The sequence below is a fragment of the Carlito syrichta genome, unplaced genomic scaffold (assembly GCF_000164805.1).
Source record: "Carlito syrichta isolate Samal-C Ts95f unplaced genomic scaffold, Tarsius_syrichta-2.0.1 Scaffold304388, whole genome shotgun sequence".
Taxonomy (NCBI): Eukaryota; Metazoa; Chordata; class Mammalia; order Primates; family Tarsiidae; genus Carlito; species Carlito syrichta.
The window spans coordinates 281,312-291,411 of record NW_007248484.1 but is presented as its reverse complement, the minus strand read 5'-3'; positions in this window follow the sequence as shown (position 1 = coordinate 291,411).

The following is a 10,100-nucleotide window of genomic DNA, read 5'->3' as shown; positions in this document are numbered from 1 at the left end:
CCACCTAACCCCTGTAAGAATGGCCATCTTTAATAAAACAAACAACAACAGATGCTGGTGAGGATGTGGAGAAAAAGGAACACTTCTACACTGCTGGCGGGAATTCAGACTAGTACAACCTCTTTGGAAGACAGTGTGGCGATTTCTGAAAGAACTAGAATATTGACCTTCGATATGACCAAGCAATTCCCCTATTGGGAATATACCCGTAGGAACTCAAATTATTCTACAAAAAAGATACCTGCACACATATGTTTGTTGCAGCTCTATTCACAATAGCAAAAACATGGAACCAACTGTGTTGCCCATCGAAGCTGGACTGGATTAAAAAATGTGGTACATATACATAATGGAATATTTTGCAGCAACTTGGATGGATTTGGAGTTGATCATACTCAGTGATTTATCACAGAAACAAAGAACTGAGTTCCATATGTTCTCACTCATAAGGTGAACTTGAACAATTGTAATGCTATAAGAAAGAGATTGGCAGTAGTGGAAAACTCTCGGGGGGGGGTGAGATTGGCAGTTGAGGGAAACTGCTAGGGGAAGGAGGGGCATACCTCATCAACAAGGGTACCTGCATGATCAATATTATATACCTAACCCTGAATTGTACCCCATATCTTTATAATAAATAAATTTTAAAAAATAAGAAATACACACAAAAAAATTAAACAAACAAACAAATATAAGGAGGGACTGAAGGGCTCAATAAAGTTTGTCCTTATGCCAAAAAAAAAAAGGAAAATGACAAAAATTAACACTCTCATGACTGGCTGACTTTGAGCCTCTGGATAATCAGAAAGTGAAAGCTAAGGCAGAATTGTTAATGGCCTGCCTGAATGTTGAAAGTGCACCCCAACATGCACACAGAGTCTCTTGACAAAGATTAGGAGATTTACTGGTTCTGGGCATTTAAGAAGCTCTCTCTCTAATCATGAGCTGACCTCAAATATAACTGAGTTAAGACTTCAGTGACCACACATGACAAAGAATACAGATTCCATAGAATAGTTCAGAAAAGTCACAAAAATACAAAAATAAACAAGCAATTACAGTAGTAAAAACAAGCAGAAACATCGACAAACCCTGGTGAAGAGGGAGCGTCTGACTTTCAGATTTGCCACATCAGATTACTCAAAATGTCTAGTTTTCAACAAAAAATGATGACTGGTGCAAATAAATAAGAAAATCTGATTTACGCATAGGAAAAAAAGGAATCAGTAGAAACTCTCCCTGAGGATTTTTGGTTCAAGATGGCCAACTAGAAGTAGCTAGTCTGTGTTTCTTTCATGGAGAAAAACCAAAATAGGGAGAGAATCTCCAAACTCTAAGTAGGATGGAGAAGAACACACCCTGGGACTAACAAAATAAGCAATAGGCCCCATGAAAAGCAGAGGAGTGAAATCAGACAGCCTGCTGATTTAGATCCAGCATGGAACCAATGGAGTCCCCCAAGGAAGAGGTGAGTGAGACACCCCTAGGAACCCACACCACAACCACAGACCCTTGTGATGAGTCAAGGAAGAGCCTCTAAGACCCCCATTCCCCCAGGCCAGCATAGAGTCCCAAGTGGTGACCCCACAGAGGCGTTATCCAAGCCCACAGGGAACCCTCCAGGCCACTAACACGTGTGCAGCTCAGCACCAGCTGCCAGCACTTGCCAAGGAGGGAGGCTCAATTCTCTTCTATGAAGGTCAAGTCCTTTATGGCTGCTGCAGCCTCTGCCACTGTAGCGTTGCCAGCATGGACTTTGCAGGTGAAATAAGGGGAAGCAATGAGGATTTGGGGAGCCCATCACCCTCCCCCATCTTGCTGCTTCATCCCAGACACAGATCACCTGCTTCAGGCCCACAAAGCCCATAGGAACACCTTTAACCATCTGAGCGCTGCGACAGAGACTTGCCGTCCCTCAGGCAAGTCAGCCACCAGACCCATTAAACAAGCCCTCAGCATATTCAAGTGCACACCCCCACCCCCCAGATTCTGCAGCTGAAATAAGCGGGAGCAGTGAGTGATCACTCTACCCCATCAAGACAGCTTCACCCCCAATCCCAAGCCCACAGAGCGCACAGGAACCTCACATGAGTCTGAATGCAGTGAAGACACACGCCACCTCTGAGGCAAGCAGGCTGCCAGAGTCACTAGGAAGGTCCTGCATGGCATTTGAATGCACCCCCCACAACATAGATCCCAAAGCCAAAATAAGCAGAACAGTAAGCTGTTGGGGCACCCCATGCCCTCTACTGTTTTTGCTGCTTCTCCCCAGAGGGGACCACTTGCTCTGGGCTCCAGAGGAGCGAGGGAGGCACTGCACCTGCTTGATCACTGCAGCTGAAGCCTGGTAGTTCTCAAAAAGTCCAACTGCCTGCTGCTACCAGACTTCACTTTTAAGTGCCATCTACAGGCCTATAGCCTAAACTACACCTCCTAACAAAAAAAATCATCCCTACAATTAGTAACCTCTGAGACAGTCGCAGCAGAACTCCAGCTGCAACCAGGTAACCTGTCCAGAGCACTGGCCCTCTGAAAGTACTCAGGAATGAAGCCAATAGACCATACACAACATACACTACACCCATACCCCTAAAGGACAAAACATTAAAAAATAAAAAAGGCTCCATCTCAGTGACAGCAAATACAGGAAAAAAAGAGAGCAAAGAATCAGCACCCTCAGATGGGAAGAAATAAACACAAGGACTCTGGCAACACAAAAAATCAGATTGTTTCATTGCCCCCACCTGACTGAACCAGCTCCCAAGCAATGGATCATATACAGAACCGACTGTCCATAATAACAAAGAATTCAACATATGGACCACAAAGAAATGCATCAAGATCTAAAAGAAAATAGACTCCGAAATCAAAGAGGCCATGAAAACAGTTTAAGAATTGAAAGCCGGCAGGGCCATTCTAAGAACCACACTGAACTCCTGGAACTGAAAAATAAGCTACAGAAATTTTGAAACACAGTCACAATCCTTAACAGGCTTGATCAAGCAGAAGAAAGAATTTCAAAGCTTAAAGACTGATTCCTTGAATCAACCTGGTCAGATAAAAACAAAGAAAGAATTTTTTAAAATAAACAAACCTTTCAAGAAGTATAGGATTATGTAAAGAGACCAAATCTATATCTGATCAGCATTTCTGAGCGAGGAGAAAATGAGCACTCTGGAGAAAGTAGTTGCAGGCATAATCCGTGAAAATTTCCCCTATCTTGCTAGAGAGGTCAACGTGTAGATACAAGAAATCCCCAAAACTCCTGAGAGGTATTATGAGGTGACCATCCTCAGGTCAGTACAAAAGAAAAAATGTTAAAGGCAGCTAGAGAGAAGAGACAGAACACCTACCAAGGGAGACCAGAAACCTTACAAGCCAGAAGAGATTGGGGCTGATTTATAACATTCTTAAACAAAAGAAATGCCAGTCAAGAATTTATCTCGCCAAACTAAGTTTTGTGAACAAAGGTGAAATAAAGTCCTTCCCTAACAAGCAAGCACTAAAGGGATTCATCAGCTCTACACCAGTCCTAAAAGAGATGCTGAAGAGATTTCTAAACATGGAAACAAAAGAATGATGCCACCTAACACTGCCACTAACACAAAAGCACAAGTAAGCACATAGAATACAGGCCATATAAATTGCCCACAAAACTGAGACCACTAAGCAAATCCTAAAAAACACAATGACAGGACCAAATCCTCACATATCTATAGTAACCTTGAATGTCAGCCGGGTGCAGGAGTAATCACACTTGTAATCTCAGCACTTTGGGAGGCCAAGGCAGAGGACTGCGTGAAGCCAGGAGTTCAATACCAGCCTAGGCAACAAAGCAAGACCTTGTATCTACATAAAATAAAAAGTTTTTAAAAGCTGGGTGTGATGGTGCACACCTGTAGTCCCAGCTACTTGGGAGACTGAGGTGAAAGGATTGCTTGTTCCTAGGAGGATGAAGCTGTGGTGAGCTGTGATCGCACCACTGGACTCCAGCCTGGATAACATAACAGAGTGAGACTCCCCCAACTCAAAAAAAAAAAAAAAAAGAATATCAATGGCATTAATGCTCCACTTAAAAGACACAAACTGAATTAAAAAAAAAAAAAAAAAGATCCATCCTTCTGCTGTCTCCAAGAGCTGATCTCATCTCTAATAATACTCATAAGCTCAGGGTAAAGGAATGGAGAAAGATGTACCATACAAATGGAAAAAAAAATCAGCAAGGGTCACTATTCTTAAATGAGATAAAACAGACTTTAAACCAGTAAAGGTAAAGAAGGGTAATGAAGGACACTACATAATGATAAGGGCTCAATTCAGGAAGAAGAAATCTCTATCTTAAGTATATATACACCTAACATAGGAACACCCAGATTTATAAAACAATTGCTACTTAACCTAAGAGAGAACACAGTCACATAATAATATTGGGGGACTTCAACACCCCATTAAGAGCTTTAGACAGATTACTGAGGCAGAAAACTAATAAAGAAATACTGGACTTAAATTAGACCTCTGACCAATTAGGTCTAACAGACATCTGCAGAACAGTTTACCCAACAACTACAGAATATACATTCTTCTCATCCACACACGGGTCATATTCTAAGACTGACCACATACTTGGTCATAAATCAAGCTTGAATAAATTCCAAAAAATGAAAATCATACCAAAAATCTACTCTGACCTAGTGGAATAAAAATAGAGATCAACACCAAAAGGAACCCTCAAAAACATACAAATACATGGAAGTTAAACAACTTGCTGCTGGACTATTTTTGGTAAAAAAAAAAAACAAAAATCAAGACAGAAATTTTTAAAATCTTCAAAACAAATGCAAATAAAGACGCAAAATTCCAAAACCTCTGGGATGCTGCTAAAATATGCTGAGAGAAAAATGTATTACAGTTCATGCCCACATCAAGAAAATGGAAAGATCTCAAATAAAAACCTAATATCTCACCAAAGGAAACTAGAAAAACAGAAACAAACTAAAACCAAAGTTAGTGAAAGAAAGGAAATAATCAAAATCAGAGCAGAAATAAACAGAATTAAGACCAAAAACCATACAAAGGATCAAGTCAAAAAGCTAATTCTTTAAAAGGATAGACAAGATCAAAAAGATGCCTGGCCAGATTAACAAAAGGAGAAAGAAAATTCAAATAAATACGCCTGGAAACAAAAAAGGAAGCATTGCAACCAATATAGAAGATATACAAGAGTATCAGAGATTATTATAATCATCTATATGTATGCAAGTTAGAAAATCTAGAGGAAATGGATAAATTTCTGGAAACACACAACCTCCCAAGATTAAAGCAGGAAGAAACTGAAACCCTAAATATAACAATATAGGAGCCATGAAATTGAATCACTAATAAAAAAAAAAAAAATGGTCCTGGGCCAGAAGGATTCACAGCTGAAGTCTACCACACATATAAAGAAGAGCTGGTATCAAAACTACCAAAATTATTGCAAACAATTGAGCAGGAAAGACTCCTCCTTAACTAATTCTACGAAGCCAACTTCATCCCGATACCAAAAAAATGGCAAAGACACAACAAAGAAAGAAAACTACAGGCTGATATCCCTGATGAACATAGATGCAAAAATCCTCAACAAAATACTAGCAAACCACATCCAGCAACACATAAAATAAAATTTTAAAAAATCATTCAGCACGATCAGGTGGACTTTATTCCCAGGATGCAAAGCTGATTTAACATATGTAAATCAATAAGCTAATCCACCACATAAACAGAAGTAAAAACAAGAACCACATGACTATCTCAATAGACACAGAGAAAGCATTTCATAAAATCCAACATTCCTTCATGATAAAAACCCTCAAACAACTAAGCATCAAAGAAACATTTCTCAAAATAATAAGAGCCATCTAAAACAAACCCACAAGAAACCCCTAAAGATTTCATCAAAAGGCTCCTAACACCTAAACAACTTCAGTAAAGTGTCAGGGTACAAAATAAATGTTCAAAAATCATTGCATTTCTATATACCAACAACATTCAAACTGAAACCAAATCAAGAACACAATCTCACAACAGTCATAAAAAAATACTTTGACATATATCTAACCAAAGAGGTGAAAGATTTTTACAACAAGAACTTCAAGATACTGCTTAAAGAAATAAAAGATGACACAAACAAATGGAAAAACATTCCATGCGCATGGATTGGAATAATCAATGTTGTTAAAATGTCCACACTGCCTAAAGCAATCTACAGACTAAAAGCATTCCCTGCCAAATTACCAACATCATTTTTCACAAATTTAGAAAAAAACCAATACTTAAATTCATATGGAAGCAAAAAAGAGTCCGAATAGCAAAGGCAATCCTACACAAAAATAACAAAGCTGGAGGCATCTCACACTGCCAGACTTCAAACTTTACTACAAGGCTACAGTAACCAAACCAGCATGGTACTGGCACAAAAATAGACATATAGACCAGTGGAACAGAATAGAGAACCCAGAAATAAAACTGCTGACCTACAAGCATCTCATCTTTGACAAAGCTGACAAAAACAAGTACTGGAAAAAGGATGTCCTATTTTAAAACAGTGCTGAAAAACTGGCTAACTACATGCAGAAGAATAGAGCTGGACCCCTTTCCTCTCCCTATATACAAAAATTAACTGAGGATGAATCAATGATGTAAATGTAAGACCTCAAACTATAAAAGTCTTAAAAGGATGTCTAGGAAACACTCTTCTGGACATTGGCCTAGGCAATGAATTAATGACCAAGACCTCAAAAGCAAGTGCAACAAAAAACAAAACTGACAAGTGAGACCTAATTAAACTAAAAAGCATCTATACAGCAAAAGAAACATCAACAGAGTAAAGAGACAACATACAGAATGGGAGAAAATATTTACAAACTATACATTCAACAAAGGACTAATATCCAAAATATCTAAGGAATTCAAACAAATTGACAGGAAGAAAGCAAATAACCCCATTAAAAAGCAGGCAAAGGACATGGACTTCTCAAAGAAAGACATATAAGCAGCCAACAAACATGAAAAACTGCTCAATATCACTAATCATTAGAGAAATGCAAATCAAAACTATAGTGAGATACCATCTCACCAGTCACAATGGATATTACTAAAAAGTCAAAAAACAACAGATGTTGGCAAGATTGCAAATAAAAGCGAACAAACACTGGGAATGTAAGCTAGTGTAGCCCGTAGCCCCTGTGTAACACAGTTTGGAGATTTCTCAAATAATTAAAAATAGATTTACCATTCAATTCAACAATCCCACTAATGTATATATATCCAAAGGAGTATAAATAGTTCTACCAAAAAGGCCCCTGCATTCATATATTTATCACAGCACCATCCACAATAGCAAAAACATTAAACCAACCCAGGTGCCCAACAACAATGGACTGGATTTTTTGTGGTAAATATATACCATGGAATACTACGCAGCTCTAAAAAAGAACAAAACCATGTCCTTTGCAGCAACGTGGATGCAGCTAGAGACCATTATTCTAAGCAAATTAACACAGAAACAGAAAACTGACAAATACTGCATGTTCTCACTTATAAATGGAAGCTAAACAATGTACACGTAGCATAAGGATGAGAACAACAGACACTGGGGATTCCTAAAGCAGGGAGAGGGATAAGGGATAATAAATCACCCATTGGGTAACATGCTCACCACTTGGGTGATAGGCTCAATAGAAGCTCAAACCTCCCCATCACACAATATACCCGTGTAGCAAACCTGCATATGTACCCTTTGAATCTAAAATGAAGTTTAAAAAATAAAATAACAATAAAAAGTACAGCAAATACAGTCATTTATTTGCAAGTATTATTCACTGTACATAATTGTATGTGGTATACTTTTATATGACTGGCAACACAATAGGTTTGTTTACACCAGCATTACCACAACATCACTAGGTGATAGAAAATTTTCAGCTCCATTAAATCGTATGAGACCACTACCATATATACAGTCTTTGACTGAAATGTCATTATGTGGCACATGTTGCTGAATTTGGTTTGCTAAGATTTCCTTGAGCTTTTTGGATGTGTAGATTGTTTTTCACCAAGTTTGGGAGTATTATCAGTCATTATTTGTTTAAATATTTTTTCTGTCCCTTTTTCTTCTCTTCTGGTATTCCCGTGATGAACATCTTTGTGTCCACATTTCTTTAAGACCCTGTTCATTTTTCTTCACTCTTTTCCAAGTCCAGATTTTCCATTTCTGTGTATGAAAATGATGTGTGTGTATTCTATCCATTATTGATATCACCATTTTCATCAATATTCCTTTAATTAAACATAGTTTAATTTCCTAGGTGATATTTATAATAGCTGCTTTGAAATCCCTGTTCACTAAATTTAATAGCTGGTCCTCCTCAAGGTAATTTCTAACCTTTTTTCCTTTGAATGGCTCACATATTCCTGTTTCTTTGCATGTCTCATTTTTATTGCACTGAACACTTTAGGTACTATATTGTAGCAGCTCTAGAAAATGATTCTCTTTGCTCCAGGGTTTGTCACTGTTGTTACTTATTTGTTTGGTGACATGGCTAGACTAATTCTGTGAAGTCTGTTCTCCCAGTGTGCAGACTATAATGAACCTGTTTAGATTTTGTTTTTATCTTCAAATCTGGTCTCCTCAGGGTCATCTCTGGGTCAGTACAGTTTAGCAGTTAGCCATTTATTGATCAAAAGTTGTGCTGAAGTCCCTGGAACCAATAAGGTTTTCATTCTTTACTGTTTGCTCTGTGGCTTGGAGACTGCTTTCACACTTCAGAGTTTACAAGTTTATACCACATTTAGTCAGAAACTAATAGCAAAGCAGCTTCATTTTCACTTGCTCCTGAGAGAATGCGGAGTTATGTAGGTGCATATTCTTCTATATCACCAAGTATGTCCATGATTTTAGCAAGGCCTCCTTTTCTTTCTCTTTCTCTGATCTTATTAAACTTTTGGCTGGTCTTCCTCTATTGGCATCCTATCATGCTGTTAGCTTCCGCAGATTGCTAGCTGGTTATTCTATTGCTTTGAGCAATTTCCTGGAAGTGTAAGTTGCTCCACAGTCCAAATAAAGTCAGGCTCCTCTGAAAGGGCCAGCGTCTTGCCAGTCTTTGAAGCTTGCTCTGACCCCATCCTTGGCAGAATCTCTGTATTATGGAGCAGTCCTGGGTAAGATGAAAGCTACATGCCTGCTGAAATAATGCTTCTAAAACAATAGCTTTTCTGCAACATGGGAGTTGGGTAGGGAAATGAGTACAGCTTTTAGCTCAGATGTTATACTTCCCACTATTGTTACTGAGTTCTGTAGACTTTGAATAAATTATGCTCAATTTGTTGTAAATTCTTTGATCATCCTCCAGAGACTTTATATGATTGCTTTGGCTAATTTTGACCAATGAAACATATTTCTCTGGGAATTCCACTAAATTATTCACATTGCCATCCAGAAGTCATCCCCATTCTAATTTTCAATTGATTATGTAGAAACTGGTAATCAAGTTTGGACATTTAACCTAGTCCACAAAGCTGATTATAAATATAAAAATGATTCTTTTCTAATTTTTAAAAGCTAGAATTAATGGCTAGTTTTAAAAAATTATATACGATCTTCTCCCTCATTAACTCAGGTAAGAGAAAGTTGCTTACAAATAGATGCAAGGGCAAGGTACAACACACAAAAAATTCAGTCTTGTTCAATTTCATAGGTGATACTGTGCCATTATTTCCAGAGCAGAAATACTCATAAATGCACAAAATGTCAATCTATTAAATAGATGCTTGTACATTCATACTTTCTGTGCTTTGTCCAGCAAGGCTCAGGCAACCTATTCATTTACCTATAATTTACCTTCATTTACCCATGAAGGTAAATTATAATAAATGCTAATTATCTCTGTGAGCTACTACGTTCTAGGATAATCATCAATTGCATTTCTGTAAGTTATATTTTTATTAGATACACTTCAAAGGAAGAAAAAAACTTTTTCCCCCTTTATGGCTTTTAAATAAAATTTTACAAATTTTCTATCATATTATATACCAAACCTTTGAAAGATAATTTTTTTTTTGAG